Genomic DNA, 18309 nt, shown 5'->3' with positions numbered 1-18309 from the left:
GTATTCCTCAAGCTTTCCTTCGCCTTTCTCAATCCTGGATCTTGTTAACATTCAAATCTACAATACTAGTCCAACAAAAGCTCTGATACCAAATTTGATCTGATTAAAGGTTTAAATTAACTTTATGTAATTAGTTAGCATTCCTCTGTAATAGTCCTAGATCCTAATCAGATCAAATTTGGTATCTGAGGAAGTTGTTAAAAAGCTTAACTTGACTACAACACCTCATCCAAAACCATACCCTCTTGGATGGGTTTGCGATGATGCACAGTTACAGGTAACTAAACAATGCAAGTTAAGATTCGCTATCACTGCAAACTTTGTAGATGAGGTAGAAGCTGATGTAGTCCCTTTAGATATATGTGGTCTTGTACTTGGGAGTGCCTATTTGTTTGATCGTCAAGCTATCTTTTATAGGGGGAAAATAAATATCATTTGTTTAAAGACAAGATTGAATACATTGTACGGGCACATAAGGTTAAGACTAATCTGGCACTAGTTAATGCTGGTCAGATGAAAAGGTTAGTCAACTCTAGTAAGAATTTTGTGTTGATGCTTGTAAAAGCCAAAGAAGATGAAACATCTGAGGCATTTAATGGATGTGATCCAAAACATAAGGCTGAAATAGTCAAAGTTGTTTCCGCTTACAATGACTTGTTTCAGGAACCGAAAGGATTGCCTCCTAAGAGAGAGATACAACATGAGATTCAGTTGCAGCAAGATGCACCACTTCCTAATATCGGCATGTACCATTTATCAGTCTTGCAGAATGAAGAAATCAAAAACCAAGTTCAGGAGCTTGTTGAGAAAGGAGTTATCCGTCCTAGTACTTCTCCTTGTGGTTCTCCTATTGTGTTGGTTCCAAAGAAAGATGGGACTTGGAGAATGTGTATTGACTACAGGGCTTTGAACAAGATAACGGTAAAGAACAGGTACCCTCTTCCTAGAATTGATGATTTACTTGATCAGTTGAAACATGCAATCTATTTCACTAAGCTAGACTTACGTAGTGGATATCATCAAATAAGAATTGCAGAAAGTGATCTTTGGAAAACTGCTTTTAAGACAAAACAGGGACTTTTTGAGTGGTTGGTCATGTCATTTGGGCTTTGTAATGCACCAGCTACATTTATGAGAGTCATGAATGATGTCTTCCGTCCCTTTATAGATGATTTTTTCATAGTCTATTTAGATGATATTCTTGTATTTAGTAAGTCTTGGGATGATCATGTAATTCATGTAAAGAAAGTATTTGAAATACTGAGAAAAGAAAAACTATATGTAAAGATGTCAAAATGCGAATTTGCAAAGACATCTTTAGTGTACTTAGGCTATGTTGTAGGGAATGGTCAACTGAAAGTAGACCCTACAAAGGTCGAATGTATTGTAAAATGGCCTAAGCCAAGTATAGTTACTGAAGTCAGGAGTTTCTTAGGTGCAGTTCAATACTGGAGGAAGTTCATTGCAAACTTCTCTTACATTGCATCACCATTACATGCATTAACCAGTACTAAGGCAACTTTTCAGTGGGGAGGTCTGCAACAGAAGGCTTTCAACACTTTGAAGGAAAAGTTGAGCATCGCACCAGTTCTAGCTCAACCTGATTTACATCAACCATTTGAGATTGAGACAGATGCGAGCGGGTTTGCCATGGGAGCTATACTCATGCAAGGAGGTAAACCAGTCTGCTACCACTCTGAAACTTTTTCAGGAGCAATAAGTAACTATCCTACATATGATAAAGAACTTTATGCTTTAGTTCAGAGTGTTAAAAAATGGAAACATTACTTAATGGGAAAGGAAACTGTAATCCATACTGATCACCAGCCACTACAATATTTGCACTCACAATCTAAGTTGCAACAAAGTAGGCACTTTAGGTGGATGGGTTTTCTACAACAGTTTCATTTGGTAATAAAGTATAAGAAGGGTTCCCATAACAAAGTAGCAGATATGTTGTCTAGACCTCCTGTTCAGAATGCTTTGATAATCCTTCAAAATAGTTCTATGGTTCATGAAAGTTTTCAGGAACAATATGCTAATGATGAGAACTTTAAGGATATCTATGCAGCTTTAATCCAGGGTAAACATGTAGAAGAGAAAGATTACTATGTGCAGGATAATTTTTTGTACCACTTGGGAAAACTATGCATTCCTAAAGATGAACATGCACATGTAATCCGGGAAGCACATACCTCTTTGATTGCAGGGCATTTCGTGGTAAGTAAGACATTAGCTCAATTGCAGAAATATTGTTACTGGCCTCGTATGCAGGAAACTGTCACTAAGTATATAAAAGGATGTGTAATGTGTGCAACTAGCAAACCAAGTAATAGGGAACTGGGTTTGTACACACCGTTACCGGTACCATCTCGTCCATGGGAAAGTGTGTCTATGGACTTTGTGGGAGGTTTACCTATGTCTAGGAAGGGTCATGATTATTTGTATGTAGTAGTTGATTGGTTTAGCAAAATGTGTATTTTAATGCCTTGTAAAAAGCAAGTTACTGTTGAACTGACTGCTCATTTGTACTTTCAAAATGTATGGGTTCATTTTGGGTTACCCACTTCTATTGTATCGGATCGAGATTCTCAATTCTTAGGGGAATTTTGGTCATCTTTGTGGGGACTCATGGACACCAAGTTGAAGAAGAGTACAGCCTTCCATCCACAGACTGACGAACAGACAGAGGTAGTGAACAGGACAGTTGTGCATCTACTTAGAGGCTACTGCAACAAACATCCTAAGTTGTGGGATGAAAGTCTTCATTATGTGCAGCATGCTTACAACCATGCAACACACTCTTCTACAAAGAGGTCTCCTTTTGAGACTTGCTTCGGTTACTTGCCTAAAACGCCAATGAATTTTGCTTTTGGGAAGGATGATATTATCGATGGGCGCCATGATGTAGAAAGGGCTTTGAAGTTCATCCAGAAAGTTCGAGCAATCCATCAGGCAGTAGAAGCACAGTTGGAGCAGAGCCAAGAAAAATATAAGGCTCACCATGATAAGCATTGCCTCGATCACCATTTCCAAGTTGGCGATAGAGTTTGGTTACATATCAGCAAGGAAAGAATGCAAGGTGAAGGAAGGAAGCTCAAGCCTATCAGGTATGGTCCTTTTGAGATCTTGGAAAAGATCGGTACCAATGCCTTCTGCCTTAATCTTCCTCCATATATGCAAATATACTCAGTTGTCAATGTTGAGAATCTGAAGTTGTATGAGCCTCCAATGATCTTGGACGAAGACATCAGTGTTCAGGTTCCATCAATTGATGATCTTTCACCAGAGTATATGTCAGATTTGCCAGAAGATGTTATCCTAGACAGGAATATCAGAACTTCATGAAGAGGACCAGTTGAATACCTCTGAGTGGGATTGAAAGGGATGCATCCAAGCAAGGCAAGATGGATGGAGATTGGTAAAGTGAGGGAACTATACCCTCACCTTCTTTCAGAGTAATCCAAACTTTCGGTGGTCCGAAAGATTCTCGGTGGGGAGGCTTGATCCGGGGGATACTTTTGTCAAAATTGAAGTATCTCCAAAACTCCAACAATCAGTATCAGATTAAACTCCTTGAAATTTTGGACCCAATACAATTTGAACGGACAAAAACGGAGTCCATATGCAAAAGTTATGGTCAGTCAAAGGTTGGTCAAATCGAGAATGAAAGTCATAAAAAAGGTAAAAAAATAATCATCTCCAAAGTGGTCAACAAGGGATTTCAAAATAAAGAGCTCGTCGAGAGCTTTCTGACGGTGTTTGTTTCATCAAAAACGGAGTCCGTACGTGAAAGTTATGCCATTTTGAAGTTCAAAGTAATAGATGAATATAGTTGATGTCATCATGATGTCAGAAAAATGGGCAAATAGTTAAAAAGGAGAGTTCATGGTCAGAATTGATATTTAAATGCTATCCAACGCCAATTTTGAATAGGGAAGGCCGTGCCGTCGGTGGGGTTGGAACCGCCGACCCGGCACGCAATAAAATTCAATTGGCCATTGCGCCATTTGGGCGGCTGATGATTTATTAGCGCGATATCATATTTAAACTTAGTAGTATTCCGCCTAACCTTAGTAAAATAAGGTTATTATTTATTTTTGACCCCAAAATTGACATGGAGAGAAATCTGTCAAAAATGGCTAACAGGTTATTCCGAGAGGGGAATTAATTGAAGGGGTTATTTTTGTAAATTTTGTTATAACCTTATTTTGGCTAATTTTTTGTATAAAAGGGGGTTAGGAGACTCTTAGAGGGCATTCAGAAAGTGGAGAGAATGTCCAAGTGCTGAGAGTAAGGGAGATGTGATCAGTCATGTACTTTGGAATAGCGTTATGCTGTTGTACTTGAAAGGAGTGATTTTGTAAACAATTGTACCTGATATTGGAGTTAATCGGATCGGTCCCCCTATTGGAGCAGGACCCGGAGACGTAGTCCATACGGATGAACTCCGAGATCAAATTGTTTGCGTCTTCTTTCTCTTAATTTCTCTTTTATCAGCTTAATCTTGTTGTTCTCTTATTTCAATTATGTTAATTTGATTCATTAAAGGTTTAAATTAACTTTATGTAATTAGTTAGCATTCCTCTGTAATAGTCCTAGATCCTAATCAGATCACATCTAAACTTTGTCCACCATTAGTCCAATACCCTCATTGTTGATTTCTACAATGATTACCACCATGTGAGGGTGTTGACTAGGTTTGGCCCTTTTTTGAGGACAAAGGAACCTATACATCCTACCCTAAAGTTTGTGCATTATGTCTTTGAGAACCTAATTTTTCACTGAACCCCTTAGCCACATTACTCTTTGCAATATGTGTCTTCTCTATAGTAAGGATAAGTGTCCTAGGTTGATGCATCTAAACCTCTCCAATGATGGAGTCCTTCAAACCCTAGATAAAATGTTGAGTAAGGAGTATCTCATTGTGGTTATAGCATGAGTACTATGTAAGCTCAATGAATCTAATCTCATACTGATCCACTAACATGTTCCCTTGTTTAATCCCATGGAACTCATCATCTTGAGCCTCACTAAACTGAGGGGATAGGAACCTCTCTCTAAATCTCTCCTCAAAGATCTCCTAGGTGAGATCTTTTATATTGATCTGGAGCTTCTACCCCTCAATGTTCCACCAAATAGATGTGTGGTCTCTCAGTTGTATAATAGCACAACAAGCTCTCAAGTTGGTTGCATATAGATACATGGAAAAGCATCCCTCCATATCTAGTAACCAAGTCTTAGCCCTGAGGCCACCTCCCTTACCATCATAGTATGGTGATTTAGACTATTGAAGGGATTTCATAATGTACAAGAAAATAGCATCCTCACCATCATAGTCGTGACCTCTTCGATGGTGCCCTCTACCACTAAGTGGTGTACAAAACCATTCAGGCTCATGTTCCTCTTCCTTTCTATGATCTAACCTATGGAAATTTCCATGATGAGATCCCTCTCCTTACCATAGTCATGTTTTTTTTTCCTCTACATGAGGTCTAAACCAAGCAATAATCTCCTATAACAAAGGTATTAATGGTGTAGTGCCACCTTGATCATTGTTACCCTAATCTCTACCACCATCCTATCGCTCATCCTCATGGTGTACTTCTTCATGCTTATTTTGTTAGTTACTACCCTAACCACCAGGTCTACTTGTAGGAGGTATCACAAAGGGAGAAACAAGATAAGAGTTAGACTCATATGTAACAATCATAATAGTCACAAGAATGAACCACAAAAAGTTATCAAAATAAGAAAGCATAAGATAACAATATATGCACTAAAAACAATATCATGGTGGGATCATAACATAGAGATCCCAATGTTGCATTTGAAATGGGGTCTGATACTAGAAGTAATGCCCCACTTGGAGATCCTTGGAACAAGGATAAATAAAAGCTAAGATTTTTTTTTAATAAGTATGGATGCACATGACAATCAACATACAAGGATCACAAAGATCGCAATGGAAGACTAAACCAACCAATCTAGGCTTCCAATGAATCTCCAAGTGATGCTAAAACCAAAATGACCAAGAGAACAAGGTCAAGAAACACATTTGAATCTAAAAGACTCCAAATTTAAAAAGTCAAATACTAGAGTTTGAGAACTCCATAAAAGCTAGTCAAAATGCCTCCCAAAAGGTTCTAAGCAAAACAAAAAGTTCTCGTTGGTCATCCATGCAGGTTTCCTCACAAACTCATCCAATATTTCCATATAGCCATGTGATACTTCACCAGTATCTAATGACATTTCTCACATTGTCATGTGATACTTTCAGATTTTGAGCAATCGAGTTGACTATGGTTGTGTGATACTCTTCTAGTATTGTATGATAGAACTCCTAAGGGCATGCCATAATTTCCATTATTGTATGATGGAACTCATTAGGGCATGTGATACTTTATAGTATCATATGATAGATCTACTTTGGGCATGTGATACTTCACTAGTGTCACCCAATGTTGAAGCATTGTTTCCCAAGAATGCAAGAAAAATTTTGATGAACATTTAGAAGGAACAATTAGAGTTAAAACTTCTACACAAAGGAGTATTTGATCCACAAATCAAGGCTTGGACACTCAAATGAAAGAAAACATGACAAAAACACAACTAACCATCTAACATGTTACCCTACATTTTCCATGATGTGCAGTATTGCCAGTCAATACCCCTTTTTGCAACTTGAAGTTGAACTTGAAATTCAAAACTTCAAGCTCAAGTTTGGCTTCACTTGTCTCCCTTTATCCCAGAAAAGTTCTCTCCATTGGCCCAGGTTCATTTTCTTGAAGTTGAAGTTGAAGTGAAGTTTGGTTCAAGTTTCAACTTCAACTTCAACTTTGAGGTTTGTTGATGTTTGCTTGTTTTCTCATAGGATGTGCATCAGGAGATTATAAACTCATTTTTATAAGGCAAAGAAATGGGTTCCACCTTAGGGTGATATCAAAGATGCAAAGGGAAACAATTATGGTAATTATGAGAAATCATGCTAAAGTATGGTTACTTTAACGAAAAAGGTAGTGCACAGATTTTGTGACATCATGAAAGGTTGAGCTTTACACATATGTGATGGATATTAACTACTAATAGCCTTGTAAGTCTTGTCAAAGTATAGGTGGCATGTTTGTAATAAAAAATTTCACCCTCTCAAATTTGCCCTTGGATTTTCAAGAAATCATTCCCTATAATTACCCTCTATCCTGCATGAGTGCTCATTTAACCATTTTGAGCTCTTGACGCTGATTGGTAAGTAGGAAAACTAGAAGTCTAAACTCTACCAGAAACTGTAAGTGCATTATCTCCCACTCTATTTTTTCTATGCCTAGTTTTCATTTGAATTGTTTTGGTTTAATTCTATAAATTTGTATCTTTCAAATTGAACCATGACCCTTTTCTACCCCAAAATGCCTAACCTTGAGATACCTTTCCTTTTGAGTTCCTTACCCAAAATTTGGGATACTTTCCTAGTAAAAAAAAGCCTACCAAATATAATTGAGTAGGAAAGCAATGTCCAAACTGGTCCTATATATTAGAAATTAGTCAGTAGTGGGTTATTAGAAGCTATCACTTTCCCACTAGCTATAGAATGCCCAAAATTGGTTGTTGAATATGTGAATCATTATGACCCCAACACCAGGTGTATAAAGAAAGTTTCAAAAGAGGTGTTGGTTAGGATAAATAGGACAAGTGTCAATCTAGCTCTGAGAATCCCTCATAAAGAACCCTATGAGCCTTGGACCGTTGAAGGGGGTTCAAGATTGCCTAAGCCTTTGAAAATTGAACATTTCATTAAGGAAATTGTAGACATTGTATTACTTTTGAATAGGATCAAGGGAAATGACCACACTTTCCATTGGGAAACTTGGATGTACCTTTTCATTCAAAAAATTGTCGAAGGGGAAAAATTCATTGATTGGGCAGATTTAATAATTGAAAATTTACATAAGGGTTTTATAGCAGTAAGTAGTTTCAGCCCATTCTTTCTATACTCCTTAGTCTATATTCTAGTGGTATCCAAGGAATGGGAGGGACTTCCACACATGCCCTCGACTCAAGAAATGACCATCTACCAATACTACAAAGACCTACAGGCAACCAATTCTTGCAAGGAATTTCAAAGAGTTAATGTTGTCTTTCTTGGGAGATTAGTCTTTGAGCTTCAAGGCCATGAGAATAACAAATTATCAAAAGAATCAATGTAAGCTATCAAAATCTTTGGTTTTTTCTATATTCAATTTCCTAAATTTACATATCTCAAAGTTGGGGGTTTTTCTGGTGAACCTCTTAAGTTGCCACACTATTGTTTAGATAGTGTTTCCTTATCTGAGATATGTAGGAAATTCATTTTTGTGCTTGAGTACTCTGAAAGTAAAAAGAAGTCAACCTCTTTCTTGTTCCCCATTGAAATTGGTCATTAGCAATGTTCAAGCTACAAGCAAGCCAAGTTAGCACAAACTATATTTTCATGTTTTTGCCTCAAACTATATGCTCCTAGAGAAGAATTTGATTATACAGGATTTTCTAGTGATAATTTTAGGCATGCATCTTCATTACTCCATGTTCCTCATTTAGAAGATTATTAGGCCAATTTTCCTGATGAATTCAAAGTTAGCAAAAGATTATGGTCTAGGTTGACAGTCAACCAGATTAATATGTTTAAGGTGAACCTCAACACACATGGGATAATAGAAGATAAAACTGAGGATGTGATTAGCCCATTCTATGTTGATGAGATTGAATGCATACCCATCCCTGAGCTTGACTAGACTAGGAGGGAAGAAGATAACCTATTTTTTTGTACTTCAGAAGTGCTGAAGAGAACTAATGGTTGAAGACAAAGAATATTGAATCAACCACTCCTAAAGTCCATGAGAACTACTCAAGACTTAGGCACAAAAAGGCACGGCCAAAACCTAAGGCCATTTTAAACCTTGATATTACTGATCCTATTATAGGTTCTCCTAAAGCCGAGTTTGAAGTTGAAGTTGAAGTAACTTCAAAGTCACTTCAACTTTAGGTTCTTGAAGAGGTCCCAAAGTTCAGAAGAGTAACTCACTCCAACACTCAGAAGGTGACACCAAGCAAGGGCAAGGGGATAACCATAGTTGACCTAGATCCCATTGAAAAGAAGATGAGTTTAGAACAATCTCCTCTTACTCTCATGGCTAATAATACCAAAGACCCTTAGAAGTCTCTAGAAAACACTAGTGCTCAATCTGACACCTTCTCCCTAGCAAAAGTTTCTCCTATGACAAGTAAAGAACCTACTACTCCTAAGTGGCTAGAAGCTTCTATTGAGAAGAAAAGGAGCTTGGTACCGTTATCCATGCCTATCGATGACCTAGTTAGCGAATGCCTGTGAAAGACCTCAAAAACTAAAAGGGCTAAAACTAAGTCCAGTTTGAAATTTGATAAAAACTCAAGATATTGGACAACTAAAATAGCCAAGCCACTAGAAGGCTTTTCACCTAAAAACATCTCTTCTTAGGACTATCAAGAACAAGGATTGATCTTGGAAAGGGGAGTTGTGTGGTTGATATGAAAATTTTCTAAGCTTCAAACAAGGAGATCGGTGACAAAGTTTGGAAATATGCTTAGGACAAGCAGGACATGAAAGAAGCAATGAAGAGTATGACATAATACATTAATGCCATCCTACATCTTAAACCCAAACCTCTAAATGAGATGTCAAAAATGGTAGATGTATCCTCTTCAGCTAATCAATAATTTCTTGATAATCTACAAAAGTGCAAGGCTGTTGCAAAAATGTCTGAAAAGTGGTTGCAATTCATCCTAAAGGAAACTGCGAAACAAATCAAACTTTTGGACAAAGCTTTGAAAGAAATTGTTGTCATTGTTAAAAAGGTAGAGTCCAATAAAGAGGGTTTTGAAAAATAAAGAAATAACTAGGTAAAAGTGGTGCTCTAGATTGAGGAAATTTAGGGGTTCAGATTGTAGAAGTTTCAAGCTAAATGCTCTATCACTGGTCTAGATGATAAAGCTTTACATGTGATTAAATATTGCATTGAATGGAGAAATGAGGTGCTAGTATAGGCAGTCATTGAAATCAAATAAATCATGGATGGTCTTAGGCTCATGGATGAAATCATCCAAGGTGATTTGAAGTGGTTTAGTAAAAATTGCATAGGGAAGGAAAGTGACTTTGTTACCCCTGTAGAAAAACTGATAAGTGAAATCCAAAAGAAGTTCTAAGAAGTTCGCGATAAAAAGATACCATGTAGATAGGATTTTTCTAACATTGCCTATACCAAATCTATGTTGATAATCAATTTGAAACATCTGGAGATGCACAGAGAAAAGGTAACAAAACTAAAAAGAGAAAAGGAAATTTGGAAGCAAAGAATTACATACATCGGCTTACCTCACCTGTCAGTTATCTCTGCATTTTCCACTACATAGGAGACATGGAAGACCACAAGGATCGTGACTGGTGCAAATTGTTCCTCCTAACATGATGCATGATCAATGGGCAGCTATTTTTCATTTTCCTATTTATTTCTTTATGTATTTTAGTTAACATGGTTGTGTTAACTAAGAGACAATTTACTCCTAGCGGGGTAATTTTGGATAACTATCCAGCCCTATGCCCTATATATATGTAATAGATAATATCTAATGGGGTTAATCTCTCCATCGACTAAAGCAAAAATACTTTTTCTTTTGATACTCTATACTTTGAATTTTGAAATAGAATATTTTTGAGTTAGTAGCAATTGAAGTAAAATTCTATAGTTTTATGTACTGAAACTTCTTCAAGTGGATACTACTATCTGATTTATAGTAAAGTATGTTCTTGAGGGTGTATGTTATATGTGGAGGTGAAGTTGTATTTTGCTATTGTTTCTGGAATTATCTATTGTCAAATCTTAAAGGTTGTGGGAGGTTGAATCTATGTTATTTTACCATCGATCTCTTGTTTTAACATTCAATCATGTGTATGATATTGATTGTTAAGATCAAATAGTTTTTCAACATTAGCATTTATCTTGTGTTTATGAGATGATTTTGAACTTGTTAAGTTATTTTAGTAAAAATACTTATTGGGAAGATTTTCCCTCAATTAAGGGAAAAATAATTATCTTTTCATGAAGGTTAACTGCACCATGAATAATATCAAGTAAATCTCTTAACAAGAGAATTCCTTAACAATAAATAGGAATTCAATTTGTTAGTTTACAATTTTCTCCCTTGTTCAAATTTTCAAAAATTGTTTGCTAACATAACAGATAGCGGTAAATGAAAAGCATGTGGAAGGAAACATCACAATGAACATAAACAACTATAATCTTATGTGGTTCCTCCTAACCATAATAGCATCATGATACCTTTAAGGCCCTAGCCATCCCCACTTGTAACATCCCAAATAGAAAACTAGATGGTTGGAGTTGTCTTATGAGGGTGTCACTACTACACCATAATAACATCATTAGAACAAGAAAATCTAACATGCTAATCCAATAAGGAAATAGATATTCCAACTAAGTGAATTATATAATCTAACCATATGCTTAACATCATAGTAAAGGAATGCATCAAAGAAACTAACATCATCTAAACGTGATGTCCAATCATTCCAATTAAAGCATAAATCACTAGGAAACATACTCTAGAAACCTGAACTAGGAAACATACTTTGGAAACCAGAATATACCAAGGAAAATAGAGCATTGATCGCAACTAGAAATAGACCATCTCTGTAGACCGATCCCCAAAAATGGTATAGGTAGATACATGATGTAACACAACTATCCATTCTTTCAATACTACAAACTCTTTTCTATCTTCCTCAATCTGCATATCTCACTGATCTTCCATGACAGATATTGAACTAGATGTTCATAATCTTTTATTATTCAATAAACAATAGCACCAACTTGACATTATCTTCCATTTACCAATTTTTCTATATCATCAAACCCCCACAAGAAAAAAGGGACCAAACACAATATATAATTGACCACATTCAGATATTTTTATAGACCCTCACTAAAATGGCTATAACTTTCATACCGAATAATACTTTGAAGATCACTCTAGTGATAAAATTGTGGACTAGGTTATTAATAACACATTCAAAACTCATCAAAATCCAATAGTCGGTTTGGAATTTATGCCCCACATATTGGGACCAATGATGTCCAACTTGGGACTTCTTGTTATCTCTTGGATAGACCTGTACTCAAGGATGTATAACTTTTGAACCAAACAAAATATCCTCAATCACTCTAATGAGGATGGACATAACTAGTTTTGAAAAAACATAGTAAAATCTTAGGAAGATCCAATGGTGCATTAGGGAGATATGGCCCCCACATTGAGGATCTATTTTTTGAGACCATGCTATTTAAAACTTTGAAAATTGAACCATAGTTCATGTAAAAGAAATTGAATATAAGGAAGGAAAAGGGTGACACCAAACTTGAATAAAAAAGAACAAAACCATGATATTGATTCATCATAAGAAAAATACATGTATGGTGCCTCTCTGGATGAAGACCAAAGAGCCAATCTCTTTCCCTAATCTTTTCTTAGCTCTTTGAGCTCATATTTTTCTTTTTTTCCCCCTTTATTTGGTTACAATGCTCTCTTTTAAAAGAGATTCTTGCCACTACCCGATGATTTATCCTATTCCATTTGGATTTTTGTTGAGATATGTCAGATGATGAATTTTTAAATACATTTCATTCCATTTTAAAATACATTTCAAGAATTTCTTCACTGATGTCATGAATTCAAAAGGATGTCAACATTACAATATTATGAAACTCATCATAACACTCTAGGTCAAGATGCTCCTACATCACTACACCTCCCAACCATGAAAAATGCATAAGTCCGCTCCTATCATGTTGATGGAGATAATGATCCAGCTACAAACACACATAAATAAAACATCCATGGCTAACACTCATGCTAGATAGTAAAGATAACTAAAAACAAGGTCATGAGACAATGCAAATAGATCAGGTCCTGGTTAGACACTCTATGGGTCAACTATGCAGGGGCTCACTGGAGGGTAAGTAGCTTGGATTCAAGTAGCCCAAGCAAGTATCATGCAACATCAACTCCTTAGGGAGGTGCATGCACTATGTCCTTAGAATTAACTGGGTTCTCACATATCAAGTGTCCTTGAACTAAATTGGATGCTCACTTTACCTTTTTAGTATCTTAGATTTATTACCCAATAATTTATTTAGTTATCACTTTTTTAGAACTTCTTCATGCCAACCCTCTAGGAAATAGTCACCAAGGTTACGAGAGAAGGCCCTCCATGGTCTACCCTATAGAATCATGCTCATCACATAATGAGTTCCCATAGGCAATGCATATTCCCAACCCAACCCCAATGAAAAATACTCCACAAAAAATAACCAAGAGTTTGGACCTCACAAGAACCCAAAAAATACACTCGCATGTGCTCATGTGTGGGCACACCAACATCATGATGATCATAAAATAAGGGTTGGATGAGAACACAAACCAAATAAAACTCAACTAAATACAAGCTTGGGAGTATAAATGTGGCATGCATCCCAATACAACATAAAAGTGTAGCAATGATCGGATTGACATCCTACATATAATCCAACTCCATGATCAACATCATGCCAAGAAAACTTGAGAAAACTAGGCGGCATGCAAATCGAGGTAAAAACCTCAAAAGACCAATGTTGACAAAAGTCAACAAAAATTTAATCCATTCACCCCAAGCATGAATAAGCCACAAATATCCAATAAAAATGAGGTTTGAACAAAGTATGAAAAATGGCCAGCATAACGGTGCGAAACCCCAAAACCCTCATCCAAAAAATTGGGGAAATGTTCATAACTGACCAATCGGGAAGAACTAGCAATCAAAAATGGAGGGGAACACTAGTTCTCAACCTCCTAACATATAAATACTATAAATGGAAATGAAAATGGAGCTAAAATAATAAAGTGGGAGAGCCCTACCTGATAGCCAAAAAGGGAAAATACAAATCTGAGCAATAAAACAAAAAATCTCGCAAAAGTTGCCAATAATCATGGCAACCCAAGGTCTCCCCAAGCTAGATCCAATGAGACTGATCTCATGATGATCCCACTCCCATAGCTCCTATAGAAAATAGAAATACAATTCTATAGAAGAGGATATGGAAAAAAGCTCTCAATTTTCTTATTTTAGAAAGTGAGAAGTGATACTTATTCACTTTTTGAGCAAATAACATATTAGGGGAAATAACTAGGTCACCTAATTAAACCCCAATTCAACCCAAAAAAAAAGGCTATTCCAAGTAATTGGAATTCATCAACAAAAAAGCTACCTAAAATAAAATAAAATAAAATAAAGCCCAAATTTTCCCTTAAGCCAAAATTACAGAATTTCTCAATAACTTTTGCGACAATACGAATCTCTAAATGCATAGACACACTCATGGGTCTAATCACATTGTAAGTAGTTGCCTTAGGGAAAAATTCACCCAAGACCAAGGAACTCAAACACAAGCACAAAATAGACTAGAGTATGATCAAAATAACAATATAGTATTCAATTCAATGTACAAATACACTAGGAGTGCCTATATATAAAGTCCTCTAGAATGCTTCTAGAATGCCTAGAAGTTAGCAACATGATAAGTCTTACAACTAGGCACATGTCCACTAGGTGTGGGTTATCCTCCATTTAGCATAGGAGTAAGTGCAATGATGAGAGGATAAGCCTACAAAGGTGTAGTATGAAAAATAATGTTGCAGACACCATGTGCTTAATTAGGAGTGCAAATAACTATGTTGTCTATATGAAAACTCAGTTAATTATGCAAACTCCAATGTTGTAGATACCATGTACTAAATTAGATTTGCATACTTCTGTGTTGTCAACATGGCAACTCATAAAGGTATGAAAACTCCTAAGTGTCACCTAAGAAATAATAAAATAATGCATTAACCTAAGTAAACTTAAGTAAAGTGTAAATAGTGAATACTTATTTACTCCAACACCCCCCCTTAAGCTCACAAATGCATGATGGGTCTCGACTATGAGGCCATGTTAGGTACCCATGTACAAATGCAATGCTCTATAAATAATGATGCAATGCAATCTCTCATAAAGTGGAGAAAGAGGGAAAACCTCGTGAGAAAAACCCTCCTCCAAAAAGAGAGATAAGTACAATAAAGAAGATGAGAGAGAACAAGACATCAGACGAGGAAAATATCCCTCCCAAAAAAAATAAGAGAGAAGTCAAGGGACTCCCCTTTCTATAACATCTCGCACCCCCAAGAGATCTCACAAATGAATATATTTGACCTCAGTGAAGGGTTTGGTGAAGATATCGGCAACCCGCTCTACTGTAGGACAATACTGTAATGTAATGATATGCTCATGTATCAACTCTCTGATGTAGTGCATATGAACCTTGATGTGCTTGGTCTATTGATGTTGAATTGGATGCTTAGAGATCTCAATAGCACTCTGATTGTCATGATGTATGATGATAAGTTTAGGTAGATCAAATCCAAACTCCTCCAGGATGTGTTGTAAACAAAGAGCTTCTATAGTTGCATTGACAGCTCCTCGATACTTGGCTTCATTTGAAGAAAGAGCAACATTATTTTGCTTCTTACTCTACCAACAAATAGGGTTGAAATTAAGGTGAAATATGTAACCTAAAGTAGACTTACAAGAATCAAGGTCCCCTGCATAGTCTGAGTCTATGTATCCAACCACCTGAAGTCCTGTACCTGATGCATAATGTATCCCATGTGTATGTGTACCCTATATGTAGTGCAAGATGCACTTGGTAGCCTTCTAATGAAGCTCATGTGGCTCTTGCATAAAGTGAGAAACCATGCCAACTACAAAAGCTATATTAGGGTGTGTATGTGTCAAGTAGATAAGGCTCCCAACTAACTGTCTATATAATGTAGCATCAACAAGTGGAGTGGTAAACATGGCCTCTAGCTTGACATCTAAAAGAAAAGGATTAGGAGCAAGCTTTCAGCCACTCGTGTGAAATCTAGAAAGCAAGTCAAGAGCATACTTGGGTTGAGAAAGTGTGATCCTTGTTGAAGATTGTGTGATCTCAATACTACGCAAGTAATGTAGTAAACCCAAGTCTGTCATAGAAAATATGTCCTACAAAGAGGTCTTGACACTGGAAATGATGGATTAAGTGCTCCCTATAGTGATCAAGTCATCTACATTAAGCACAAGTATCAAATGTGATTCATCCCTCTGAAGAATGTAGATATTCAAATCAGAATGACACCTAGTGAATCATGCTGAGAGTAGGAGGGAATCCATCTTGGCATACCAAACCTGAGGAGCCTACTTAAGGCCATAGATAGATATTTTCAATCTTCAAACCATAGTAGAATCTTGTATGAACCCCTATGGCTACTCCATATAAATCTCCTCATAAAGATCACCATTTAAAAAGGCACTCTTAACATCCATCTAGTGTACAACCCAACCATGAGCTACAACAATAACTAGTGTCAAGCGAATGGAGTTCATCTTGGTGATGGGTGCAAAAGCCTCTATATCGTCAATACCAAGAACATGCAAGAAACCTTTAGCAACTAGTCTTACCTTATGCTTATCCACACTTCCATCTATTGCAAATTTGGTTCAATAGATCCACTTAAATCAAACCACCTTTCTTCCCTTCCCCGACCATTTTTTCTTATCAAAGAGTTATATTCTTCCTCCATAGCCTTGTCCCATTCTAGAATCACTAATGCTTCCTTAAATGACTATGGATCTAAAGCAATGGCTATATATTCATGTGGAAATGATTTGTGTTGTGACCTAGTTTGCGAAGTGTCTAAAGGACTCCCCAGCAATGAACCTATTGTGCCCAACAAGGTTTAGTGGAAGAAGAAGGAATGTCCTCAACTATTTTTGGATCTTGCAAAGGTGGTTTCCTATGAGTTAAAGTTGAAGGAATCTCATCTTTTGAGTCACTATCATCACTATGATCACTATCCACAAATGAGGAAGGAGGAGGAGAGGAAGAAGCCAAACTTGGAAAAGCTTCTTCAAAGTGAACAATCCTCTCATAAAATATTTCATGAGTCTTTAGATCCATGAGTTTGTATTCCTTGAGATGGTCAAGATATCCAACAAATATGCATGGTTTTCTTTGAGGTTCTAATGCCTTTCACTTTCGTGGAGGTATTCTTGCCCATTTTGGACAACTAAAAACTTTAAAGTGCTTTACACTTGGTTTTCTACCACACCATGCCTCAAAAGGTGTTATTCCATCTAAGGCCTTATGGGGACTTCTATTTTGGATGTAATTGGCACAACACATGGCTTCTACCCAGAACACTTGATCTAGAGACTTATGTTGAAGCATACAAGTGGTCATTTCCTTAAGGGTTCTATTCTTCTTTTTAGTGACACCATTCTGCTATGGCATGTATGCAACCAAATTTTGAATATCAATACCCTTATGAGTGTAAAATTCTATGAGCCTAGAGTTGACATATTCTCTACCATTATCTATTCGTAGAATCTTGATGGCTTTCCCTAATTTTTTCTCGAATTAAGCTTTGAAGGTGATGAACTTATCAAATACTTCACTCTTATGAGCAAGAAAAAGACCCAAGTTTACCATGAAAAGTCATTAATAAAGGTTAGAACATAGTGGGCCTTACCAAAGGATGGTATTGGAAATGGGCTAAATACATCACTATGAACCAATCAAAAACAACAGTTGCCTTCCAAGACTTCCCCTTGTTATATTTCTCTTCAGGATGCTTGCCTACTTCACAACCTAGACATACACCCTTTGAGTACTTGACTTGAGGTAGACCAATGGCCATATCCTTGTTGCTAACTTGTTGAAGGTAGCATTAATTGAGATGTCCAAATCTCTCATGCCATAGTTTACTTTGTGTACTTGAATGAATCAACAAGGCAAGGGAAGTGGACTTCGGCACAAACTGTGAGAAAGAATAAAGTCTTGGCTCATGATTAGCCTTTCCAACCACCACTATAGAATCATCTTGGAGATTTTTTACCATAATTGTATTGGGGGGGAACTCCACTTTGTTGCCACATCCATAGTGAGTTATCTGGTAGATGGAGAGAAGGTTAGTGCTAAGGTTAGGAACATGTAGAACATTCTTGCAAATGCCATTTTCCAACTCAACATTTCATTTCCCTTGAAATTCCACTTGAGTATTATTGCCCACACAGATGTAAGGTACATTTGATGGTTTTAAAGAGGATAATTTCTCCCTTGAAGCACCCATATGATGTGTTGCTCCTGAATCAAGAACCCATTCCTCAACATTATTTGT

This window comes from Cupressus sempervirens, chromosome 3 (assembly GCF_028749045.1).
Source record: "Cupressus sempervirens isolate cs-2001-9-10 chromosome 3, ASM2874904v1, whole genome shotgun sequence".
Classification (NCBI taxonomy): Eukaryota; Viridiplantae; Streptophyta; class Pinopsida; order Cupressales; family Cupressaceae; genus Cupressus; species Cupressus sempervirens.
Note: the sequence above shows the minus strand (reverse complement) of the source record.